Here is a 13,149-nt window from a genome sequence, read left to right as displayed (position 1 = left end):
ATTTCTGTAACATTTAATTTCAAGCAGAAATATTGTTTATTTCCATGGGCTCTAAAATTGATATCTTTAGAATGAATCCTTCGTTTGTTTCACATTTTATTAAAATGCAGTCTCGTCTGTACTTAAAGATTTCGATACTAAATGCTACCAGATCAAATCAATTTTTTCATTACTTTTGTTACGATCTAAATAGCACTTTTAAATTAAAGCAAAACGTGAAGTTTGTAAAATATGCTGCTTTAATTGTATAAACTATTTAAATTGATAAAGTACACGTGGTTATGAAAATTTTCAAAAGAAAATGGTTTTTCATTCACCCAATAAATAAATATCGAGACATAATGCTGTAAAAAACACACGCGTATTATACAATCGCGTAGTTCACAATTGCGCATTAATAAATATACCTGAAATAATTAAGAGTTTTTCAATGAATTTATAGATACTGAATTAGTTTTTTTTTTATTATTATTATTTAGAAGAAAGACCGCGCAACAAGTTATTAAAGAATATTTTTTATATCTTTGTGAAGGCTATAAAAATGTGCTACTATTACAATTTTTCATATTTTATTAAGTACGAATTCTCGTTTTATTATTTTGTAAAGAACTTGTCTTAACCCAATTACTCGTTTTTAAAGGTGTTAAACTTTTTTAAAAACAGAAAAAAATAATTTAAATGATAAGACTATTTTTTAAATAAGATGAGTCATAGTTATTACCTCATATTCACGAAGATCAAATTTAGAGTGAGGAATATTGCAAAATATATCTTCCAAAAACACGAAAACGATCAAAAATGAGTTATTTAATACAATTACCTACTTTATATTAAAACAAAACATTTTTCATTGGTTCTAAATGCATATTTTAAAAACTTAGTAGATCTTGCTTTTTTTCCTAAAAAAATGACAAATCATCGTTTCCAATTCCTTCCAGTTTGTGCTTTATATTTAGGTTTACGGTAAAATGACAAAACTATAGGGGAGATAGGCCCGAAGCGGGTAGATCGCCCAAAGTGGGTACGCATTCGTATGCCGCCGTATAGTATGCGATGTATGCGTACGTCGTGTTTACTCGAACATCCCCGAGTTTCAAACAGTCACAGCGAAGCAACAGTGAAGCGACATGACATAACCAGGTTTAAAATAAGAAAAATGGTACACTAAATCACAATTAGTTAAACTTACTCGCTTTATCCGAACGTCTTACCCGCTTTAGGCCCCCTGGTAGGGCAAAGCAAGTTTTTCATGCGTTTGTAATGATTGATTAGAAATAAATATTGGGTATGAAATAATGTAAAAATCCCTTTTTATTTTGAAGTTCAAAAATCCTGCTGGGAAATAAAACCGAAATGGTTGCGATTAAAATCCAAAAACTACAACTTTCGAGCATTCTTCGTTAACGCACCCACTTTGGGCCACCCTCCCCTACATTTTGGACAACTTTTTTCAATAACTGCGTCTAGACTACAAATATTTAAACATTAATTCAGCAAAACTCCAGAAAAATGCATAATTAAGCACTGATAATTCCCGTCAAGAACTTTTGCACTGCATGAAAACTTGATTTTGTCAAATATTAAGTTTAAACCCAGTGCATCTTTTCAAGAAATGAACACCTTGACGACATTTAAAACTTTAAATTTCTCAAGCAACCAAACTTGCGAGGATTAGGTTTCCATTTTTCTTGCACCAAGATCCATTCGAGCTGCGCTAGGACTTCATTTTTCTTTCACGCTCTACTTGCTTTTGACAGTCAGATGGATCGGATGGGGATTTTTCACGCAGAGAAATACCGATTCTAGAGCTTTATATCGATATATGCCTTCAGGTATCGTTGTTTAAAATCATCACAAAAGTTTTCTTTACTTTTGAAAGCGATTATACACCGAGCAATACTTTATACATGATGATGAATTCTGCTTGTTTTTGAAAGATGCCTTCACTTTTCCACGCATTTCTTTCTTAAATGTTTTGTCCTGGTAGAGATGTATGAAATGTGCATAGATTTAGTGTATAAAATTCACATTCACCGTCGCTCCTCATTTATGTTTTTGCATCATGAGAAGACATATGAGGCAGTGAGAAGCAAAGGGATGCAGTGGACATTTTCAAGTTTTTAGTAAAACGCGTTGAAAGATGCTGCCCTAGGTAGGCTTTCGATGAAAAGTTTTTACAAATCACGCTGTACAGCAATACCTACCAGGGTTACAAGTACTATCTCTTGCCCCAAGACAGAGGAGAGGTTCGTATACCATTTGTACTAATTATCTGCACATTTTTACTTTTGCCATTTACATCCCTTGGCATCTCACTGACTCATATGAATTAAGTGCATCTGGGGCTTTAACCTCGTGGTTAAAACAATGTATTCTTTTGTTTTAAAAGCATTTTTAAGCATGTGTAATTAGCTTGTTTCCAAATGATGTTAAGTCATTTTTTTTTTACATTCTTGAAAAATCACGATTTTATTTTGCAAGATTTATTGTTGATGATAAGTTATATGGTTGAAAAAGCTGAAAGTATAGTCATCAAAAAATAGTAAAAATGTCTTAGTGTTTTAGCAGCAAAACTACATGACTTACGTCTTTTCGGCATTAACAAATATTCTTTTATTTTATAAGCATTGTTAAGCATGTTTGAAGAGCTTGTTTCCAATTGTTTTCAAGTGAAGTAAAGTTTTTTTTTTTTTTTTTTTCAAAAATTGCGACTTTGTTTTGTAAGATTTATTAGCGATGATAATGATCCTTAGTAATAATGTTTCAAAAGTATATCTTTCAAAATATCCTCACAGTATGGTTATTTAAAAACAATAATAATAAAAAGAACTTACCTCTTTAAGAAAAAAGTTATATAGGTTACGTGCTTTTGGCACATACAAACAAAATAAAACTTACTTTCATTTGAAAACAATCAGGTGACGCATTGGTTTTTTTCATGTACTTACAACATGAGTTTAAGATACACAATTTTGAGAGGTAGTTAACACGAATTTGTATATACAAGCTCTATCTCGATCGCTATCATTATTTTCGCAAATATTATCACTAGGTCTATCGTTTCAAGGCTTTATAAAAGCAGAAGCACTCTACGTTTGCGGAATATTTACACTCGACAGAAGCATTCCAAAAACTCGATTTTTAAAGTAATTTTTTGAATAACAGCAAAAATGTGACTTTTTTTAAAAAAACTTTTAGATGATAGTGGGAAAAAAATTCTCTAAACTATCAATTTCAAAAACTTTATCACTACCCGGTTGTAATTTAAGATAAACATCAATTAGCATCGAAAAATACGTAACGCATTACTGTTTTATTAAACACACACTGAACTAAAACCAATGCATTTACGCAGTTAGTGCTAGCATAAACAGTAGTTGTATTCCTTAAATGAAAAGTGTTTGCACAAGTTTCAAAAAACATTTTTCTAAAAGTCGTACGGATAATACAGCATATTAATTCTAATCTATGTGTCCATATTAATTTTAAAGACTTTTTAACTGGTCAATTTTAAATTAAAATAAACTGCAATGTGCATCGGATAAAACATAACACATTATTGGTTTACGTAGCATACAACAGAAAAAAATCATAGCATTTACGCAGTTAATGCTAGCATAAACAATATTTTTATTCCAAAAATTAAAAAATTTTGCATAAGTTTCCAAAACAATTTTTTCTAAAAATCTTATCGATTATACATCATATTAAATCTAATCTATGCGTCCACATTAATTTGAAAATTTTTATTACTGGTCAATCGAAATTTAGGATAAACTATAATGCTCAGAAAATACGTAAGAAACTACTGCTTCATTAAACATACACGGAAAAAAAAATCACAGCATATACTCAGCTGGTTCTAGCATAAACAATATTTTAATTCTTTAAATCAAAATTCTTTGCACAAATTTTCAAAATAAAAAAAAAATCTCTGAAAATCATATTGCTACTGATTAAGTGCACATGGCACAATATTGTAAGACAAGATAGAGCCAAAATAATCTAAGGGAAACCAACAATTATCCGTCAACTAATGAATTACAACGTCCAGCTAGAACAAACAACTTACAAACAATTTACTTATCAACAATAGAAAATTCATTAACATCATTTGTAAGTTCTGCTCATTCCTAAGGGAATTACTAATTAAAAGGAATCATTATTAACGGCAACCAACATTTATATCTATACATAAAGAAGTGAAGGCATGGAGTTTGTTTGTCAAAGTATAAAGGAGAATTATTTTATGCACACAAGCGTGCGTATCAACTGAAACTCCTGATCAAAAAAAAAAAAAAAAAAAATGTGGTTAAATCAATTTCTCTCAAAATTTGGCTTTTCATTGGTGGTTTTCGAAAATTCTTCTTCGCATTTCATTAAATTTTGCAAGCTTCAGGTCAGGTTTTACTTTTATAGCATTAATGTAAACCAGTTCAGCTGCTATTATGTAAGAATTTCTCAAAGCAGTTTTGACTTTGAACTCAATGTTTACTCAATAAAAATTCTGAAAGTAACATATATTGCACGAAACAGAAATGTTTTCTGCTAAAAAACAGTACTCTTCCTGAAATTGTCCCGGAATCCCGGAATCTTTCTGAAGAGTTCACAAATTTCCCCGTTTAAAGCCAGTCATACCTCCGGAACCTTCAGAGAAAACATAAACAGGTTTAATGTAACATCTTGGCACCTTCCATTTAATCAAAATTTAAAATACATAATGATTAAGAAAATAATTAAAGTTTGTATTTTATTTTTAAAGTACATATTTTAAAAACTTTTATTTACATGTTCTTAACATGGAAAAAAGTAAAATTGCTTTAACGGAGAGAGTCTTGCTTTGCTGACGGTGCTATAACATCCTTCAGGTAAAATTACACTTGTTAGTTCGATGACTATATAAAGTGTACTGCGACATAATTTTTTGATTATATCACAATCGAGGTAAGTATACGATTAGAAGTTTTGAATATTATACGATTAGAAGTCTAATTTTACGCAAGTCGACACCTCTATTGAAATTGTATGTTAAAATTGCAATAGATATAAAAATTTCTTCTAGTGTAAATTTTACAGACATAAAATATTAATAAATAATATCCTAAGATTAATAAATTATTTTGAAAACGCATTTTGAGTTCACTTAATCTGTCCCTATTGACTGACAAGGAAATAAGACAAGAAATTAAGAAGACAAGGAACATCCTAATTATCGTCCGGCTTCTCTGTAAATAGGTTTTCTTTACAGACATAGTATCTATGTAGTGAAGTCTTCAAATCAGAGCTCTTTACTACTTAACTTATTTAAACAAGTTGCTGAGTACTTCAATGGCATATACTTTTTTAAAAAATTTCTATTCAAACAAAAATTAAATTCAAGTGTTTCTTCCTTTTTATGCAACGTCCTAGCCCATACAATTAAAATGTTAGTTTGTTTAGCAAATTATTATAATAATGTTATTGAAGATACCCGTACGTATTTGCAGTGGATGTACTACAAAAACTGTTTTTTGGCTGCAGTTTTTGACATGATTTGGAAACATTGAACCGGCTGAACTGGCTTTGATGCTAAATTTCTGAAATATTTTCCTTCCTTAAATCAGTACCGAATTAGTTTCCGAAATCCAAGGTTTGTATATAGTTAAACCAGGGTTGCGGAGTCGGAAGAAAAATGGTCGACTCCGACTCCAGGATTTTGAAACATCAACATCATCTCCAACTCCAACTCCGACCCCCATTTTTTTTCTAAATTTATTTTTTCAAATCATGCCCCCCAGATGGGAAAGGGGGAAACCCCCTGCACAGAGATTGAAATATTAATCATTTTTATGACATTTCCGCGTTGTATTTTATTGTAAACCTAAGATGCATACTACGTTAGAAAATCAAATTATCTGATAGTTGCAACTTCTAAAGTAAGATTACTTAAAAATCTAATTTTTTTTAAAAAGTTGAAAAGGATTAATTTGTTCCTCTTTAATGTTTAACGAATAGATGTTGATCAAATCCTGTGCTTTCAATTTTTTCAACAGAGAAGAGTAAAAGGAAGAGTTTTGAGAGAAAAAAAAAAACTTTTTTGTTAAGTCAAAAAATGTGCTTGAGAGGACGCGCCCCCCTCCCGGGGAACACCTATCTGGTGGGTGACACCTTAACTTAATTTAAGAGTTCATTAAAATTGAAATACGTTAATTCTAAAAAAATTCTCCAAAAGTAAATCTTAAATTTCACTTTTAAAATTTCAACAAAAATACTGCACTATATTGCGGAGAGAGGTCTTGTACATGTACTTCGGGAACATTGTACACAAAATGCGGCGGTGTACAGCTTTGTACGAATAGCTATTACTATACCAACATTTCTTGGCTCAATTTTCAATTTTAACTTTATTGGCAGCTTCAGAATAAACCTTAATATAAAGATTTCAGAATTAACTGCAATTATTGAGTGTTGTAACAAATAAATCATGTACTAAATTTATTTTGTACTTTAAAGTGATAACTAGATTTGGGCAATGTCGTTATTTTTAATGATTTGTTCATCAGAGAATCGTTCTTTCCCTTGATCCGTTCATTCAACTCGTTCACTTGAGCAATTTCGTACATTTAAAAAAGTTACAGGTGATCTCTCTGCATGACGTACTCAGGTACATTCGAAATGTTTCAGTAGATTAGCGATATTCTTTGAACAAAAACTAACCAAAATTATCTAAAAGTAAGAACATATGCCTACGAAAAAATCAATCAAAAAATATTTTATTTGAGGTCAAATTTGAAATGTTCAGATAAGCACAATTTAGCTGCTTCTTCGTTAGTGGCTGGGAGCAGCAAACCTTAAAAGAAGCCTCACGGGTTTCGGAACACGGTAAGTCAACAAGTAAACAAGGTGAAAGCATTTCTTGATATATTATAAAGCAAATGTTGAAGTAAATACGGAACTAATGTTCTTTAAAGCAGTTCAGAATACGATTTGAAAAACGACAAGATTACATTAATTTAAAAAAAGATTCGCGTTGTATTACTACAAACTGATTTCAAACCGTTTGCAGTAAATTGGCTGTAACTACATTTTTTTTTACATCTGCTTTTTAATAAAAACTGGCGCACGTTGTCGAAACTGACCTTTTTTTTACCCCAAAACAAACATATGTCAACCATGACATCTACCCAAAAGAAAAAGGTGCGTTCCTTGAAATATTTTTTTCCAGATGCAGCACTAAATAAATACAAATAGTATGACCAACAGACCATGTATAGCGAAAAAAATTAAAAATAAAGCCAAGTCAATATAGATGGTAGTTGATATATAGGTATTTTATAGAAGACAAAGGGATCGCAAGAAAAGTGATAAAAGATGTTTTTAAGCGCTCTTACTATGCTTGGCCTGACTGTCATGAAAAAAAATCTGAGACCTGCTTTTGCTTATATCTCAGCGACTAGACTACTTAGAGACTTCGGGATTCCACTATATGATTTGTTTAATCTTAAGGTACAACTTTAAGCTAAAGAATTAAAATTCTAAAATGAAATTATTAATTCGGTTAGGATGGAAAACAGAAAATTTCATGTAATTTCCCCAATAAATGATACAATATAAAACTCATTGTTACAAATATTCGTTGCCTTACATCGGTTATACTAACAGTAATCATAATGAAGATTTTGAATGATGGCTTCTCTGGAGCACGCATGAAATGCGTTCCCTATGCTCTCATCTATGCTAATAATCGATAACGGGGCTAAGAGGCAGATTAGGATCTTTATCATGACTAATTTGTATGTTTTGAAATATAAACTAGTTTGTGAAACCTTTAATATTTAATGGTTTTAATTTAATTAGCAAAAATTAATCCTGGAAAGGAACAAGGATTAATTTTTAGTGCTGACTGCTTAAAGTTTTAGGCACGTATATAGGTTTTCTTATTTTTAGTACGGAGCATTTATATGAAAAATAAGATAAAGTTTCGTGATGATAACACTATTCTATTTCTGAAATACATTTACACTAAAAAGAATAAAATAACATAGTTTTTAAAAGTACTAAGCACTTTTCACAATGATTTCAAAAGGAAAAAATAACTTTTCTTTGTCAGAAAATATATAAGATTGTTCAGATATATTCAATATCTGAACTTTGCATCTCATTTCGACAATTTTTGCAATTGCAAGTAGGCGTCTAGAATAACGACTGAGAAAATAGAAGTTTTTTAGGTTAAACGGGGACAAGCTGCATACTTGTGGCTACATACTGGTGGTTCTTTCGAAATGGGGCGTGGCTCAAGAGAGTGCCAACCCTGGATGTTTCTAACTAATTTGTTACTGATTTGAGGACGGAACGGTCGGTGAGAAAATGTTGTTAGTTAATTGCAAAGCAACCTGAACCCTCTAAAAACATTCAAGCAAAATCATAAAACCATTAGAATCAATAACTTATAAAAAGGAATTCGAATTTAGCAACTAATTTTAGACGGACGGATTATGATACAAACAACGTTAGACTGGCTGCTTTGAACTGTTAAAGTTGCATTGTTGTTTAAAGGTGATACCTCAATGTATTATCATTTTTTTAAATTGAACATGTTATGTAAAACTTATGAATTTGTTCCAAGCTACCAAAAAATGTTGCAGCTAGGCAAGTTTTGAGCGCACAAAGATCTTATTTTCCAAAACAGAAGGTAGTAACTTTTTGCAGATAGGACATTTGACAAAATCAATTTTTTATCATTTTTATTTTTTCACAAAGGTATGATTTTCTTTTCTTTTTTTTTTCTCTTGAAATTAACTAATACTCGATTAAATGAACAAATGGATCGAAGTGTATCAAATGGTTGACATGCAACACTGTAAACTGATTTTAATAAACAATGCATTGCAATATTGCACACTAAAAACGATTCAGAAACGTTCCTGGGAAATAATGGGCAGCTGATGTGCCCAACTTTTTCCAGTAACATACATATCTTATAAAAGCCAGGAACGATTTCCGCAAAAATTCAGTAACCTTCCTGAAACTATCCTGTAAACCTCCTAATTTGTTCAGAAATATTCCTCTTTAAAGCCAGTCGTGTCTCTGGAACTTTAGATTAAACATAAGTAGTTACAATATAATAGCTTGGCACTTTCCTCGAAAGCAGCATAGACAGAACTTCATTTGCCGGCAATTCTTGCAAAGCCACGTAGTCCATTGGCTGATTTGCGTCCCTTTGGACGCCTTATCAGTCTGGACCGACCGCAATCAAACTGAAACCGATACTCTCTATAAACATTCTAAGTTAACTTTTAAACTGGGAGCTAAAAATATTTTTCATGATCGTGAGAAGTCTGAATACATGCGAATTGTAGCAATTTAGGAAACTTTTTGACAGTGATACTGAATTTTTCCAGAAAACAGATAAAAACCAGTGAAATCCCGGAACGTTACACGTAAATACTCAGTAGCGTTTCGGAATTTGTATTTTTGGTAATGTCAATGTTATTTATTTAAAAAAAAATATTTCTTACTGGAAATGAAGTGAAAATAACGTTAAATGTTCAGCAGTAAGTTACCGCACCTGAGCCAGGGCTAAGGTCCACAACTGCATGCAATATACCGGCGATATGCTTATTTCAGAAACTGAAGTTTCGTCTTTTTGCGAAGTTAATGAGGTGGTGTATGCCAGCAACTCAGTAATTCCCTATTCCAGGCTGATGAGTTCATAAAAAGGTTGAAACTGCAGTTTGTATGGGATAACCGGCCAGGAGGTAAATTAAATGTTGATTGTATTCAATTGCTTTGAACCACTATTTATATAAATGCAAAACGTAAAACCAAATGAATCTTGCAAAATTTAATCAACTATTATCACTAGGGAATAAATTGATTATAATTGTATTATCAAGTACACATTTTGTCAAAAATCCAAATAGCAATTAAATAGCAATAAATCAGTATTTCATCTACACAAGTAAATTTCCAATACTGACAACACCAGGTGATTAAATATGCGTAATCAATACATCTCAAATAAATATTTCTAATTTGTTCCAATCTAATACCTTTTATTCTTAAATCTTCGGAAATCATTACTCATCGAACATTAGTCTGCGACGCTGGAGTACGTTGAATCAATAGCCCCCATTCATTTATGTGAGCAAAATAAAATTAAACGGGGATACTTCTCCAGCTAGTTCATTAATTATGATCGGAGAATTCGTGTTCATTACTTATAATTCTCGAATTTCCTTTCTCTACGAATGAGTCCGCCATTTTGCCAGAAACTGCACAGCTTGTAATTACAACTTATCCGTAAATGATGTCATCATAATCCGCGCATCCGCTTTTCTGTGTGTCGCATCCTTCACTATCAATGTTGCGTGCCAACATTTGGGAAATAACGGAGATTAACCGAAGGAAATAACACGTTTACCCTCTATTTAGTGAAAGCTGCGGTTAATAAGAGTTCGTACTTATTATTCAGTCTGAAAACTTAATTTAGAGTATACGTTCAAAGTGATAGATTTTTTCTTATAAATAATAATTCAATTTTCCTGCATAATGTTGTTTTCTGTTCGAAAACACCATTTTTGAAGCGGGGTATTTTGTGGCATTATTTAACTATCTTAGCCATTGAAAGAAACAGTGAATTGTGTTTTGAATTTGTATCTACACCTATAGAAATTAGTTTTACCTGAAGCGTAGTTTAAGTATTGACACGTGCGCCATCTTGGATCTAAACGCCGCTGGAGTGAATAAGAAACCACAATCAAAAAGTTAAGCAAGCTACTTCCCCGTAATAGACATAGGAAGAAAGCGGCGTTTAGCCGCAAGATGGCGAACTTTTCGCGACTCAGGTCCGCCATCTTGGGGCTAAACGCCGTCATTCCTATGTTATGGTGAAGTAGTTTTGACTGATGGAAACAACCCCATTAGGAAAAAAAAGCGTTGATTTGACGAACAAAGATAAAAAACGGTAAAGTTGATATCTGCATCTGCCTCATTGATGAACACAAATACTGTTTTATGAGTGTCAGTATCTTTTGCAAGCTGTGACAGTCACTCAGAGTCTGATTCAGGCACAGGCCTGGACCTAAAGTCCATCTTCCTAAGAGGCCACGAACTTATGCACAGCATTAAAAAATTATGTAATTTTGTGAAAATTAAGCAAAAAAAATCATCTTTTAAGTAAATGTTAAACATTATTTTGCGTTGACTTAAAAGTGATAGAATATAGAGGAGGGGGGGGGGGGGGTATTGGCTCCAAAGCATTGTAAGCCTTGGGCCTCACTTTTAGTTAGTCGGGCCTTGCAGTCACTGCATAGGTCTAGTTTGTAATACTCTGAGTAGTATCAATAAATATAGAAAAAAATCTTTCATTTTAGTTTTCTTTATTAATTTTAAAATTTTGCATTAAAGTGATTTTATTTTGAATTAGATAATGATGTACAGCTCAAAATGATCTTTTCTTGTGTCAGATTTTTCAAAGGGGGTGGATGGGAGGGGGTTGTGTCTCAATAAACCTTACGCCCATGACATATAGAGATATAGAGCTGTCAATAAAAGCTCTGCATTTATTTTATTGTGTAAACAATTGTACTTTGAAGGAGTTTTTTTGCGAATAAAATATTGATGTCTAATTCAAAGTCAATTTTCTTGTCGTAATTTCGGGGGTTGAGGGTGGGTGGTTCAGCGAGGATATACGCCTCTTCCTCTTCTAAAGATTAAAATAAGAGCACCTTTGCTTTCAATAAACAACGTCAAACCACGCTGCACTCCTTTCCCCTTCGTTTCGACTCCTTCGGAACCAATTCCATTCTAACCCTGGGACTGAATCTTGAAGTGGCGTATGCTCCTCCGCTTTTGTGTCAATTGAGCTTCGTTCCGTTTTAAGCTAATTTTAAGTTGTAATTTTGAAGAATCAGGGTGGTCATTCCAAGCTTGTCAACTTGCGAGATCGAGATTTTCGCTCACGTGATCGGTTGTGACATAGAAATGTCACAAAGTAGTATTCTAATCTACTCGAACCTAGCCACAAGCTAAGTTCGAGTAGATTAAAATGCTACTTTGTGACATTTCTACGTCGCAACCGATCACGTGAGCGAAAATCTCGATCTCGCAAGCTGACGAGCTTGGAATGACCGCCCTGGGTCAGTTTTTTAAAAACTGAGTTGATTTTTGGGAGTTTTAAATAGAAGACTATTCGAATCAATCAACGTTCCACCATTACCCGATCCATTCAGGTTCCTCATTAGCTATTCCATTAAGCGGGCTCGACCGTATTGAGAAACGGCAATCTATAGTAATAAAATTGCTTTCAATAGCAGAAACCAACACTGTTAAAACTGCTGGTTGTATACGACTCTTCTGGGTGAAATATTTTTGCTTCAGCGGCAACGCCTCAAGGGTGCCATTTGACTCGTTATGACACTCTCAAGAGTACCAGATGGAGGTAATGGCACATTTATAGGTATCACTGGATGAATATGGAACCAAATGGCACGTTTAAGGATGCTATAGGGAGTCAACTAATTAGTAACCCTAAAGGTTCTAACTGTTCTGCATTTTTTATCCTCAAAAGTGTCATGAGCAAATCGCAGTTTTAACAGTATACAAGAGAAAATTAACGTACTGCACATATGACTCTGACATTTTTTTGCGAGTTTGACTACTGTTTGCTTATTAACTACATATGTGCATATTTATTTATCGACTAACTTTTTCTTTAGCTTATACAGATGGGAGACAAAATAATATGAACACCTGTGAAATAAGGAAAAATCTTTATTATCTTTATTAATAGGGGGTTGGACCATCCTTTGATTGAAGAACAGATTGAATGCGACGAGGGATAGATGCATAAAGGTCATGGACAACATTTAAAGGAATATTAAGCCATTCCTCCTGCAGAATGGTCTCTAATTCCGAAAGTTCGGATGGAGGTGGAAATCGGGAGCGAAGTTTAGACTCTAAATATCCCCATAAATGTTGAATAATATTTAAGTCCGGAGACTTAGGGGGCCAGGCGAGATGTTCAACTTCACTGTCATGCTCTTCGAACCATTCTTGGACACATCTGGCAGTGTGTATGGGGACGTTGTCGTCTTGAAAGAGCGGTCGCTCTCCAGGGAACACAGTCTGGACAAACGGATGGACATGATCCTCTAGAATGCTCAGATA

Source organism: Uloborus diversus, chromosome 8 (genome assembly GCF_026930045.1).
Source record: "Uloborus diversus isolate 005 chromosome 8, Udiv.v.3.1, whole genome shotgun sequence".
NCBI lineage: Eukaryota > Metazoa > Arthropoda > Arachnida > Araneae > Uloboridae > Uloborus > Uloborus diversus.
Note: the sequence above shows the minus strand (reverse complement) of the source record.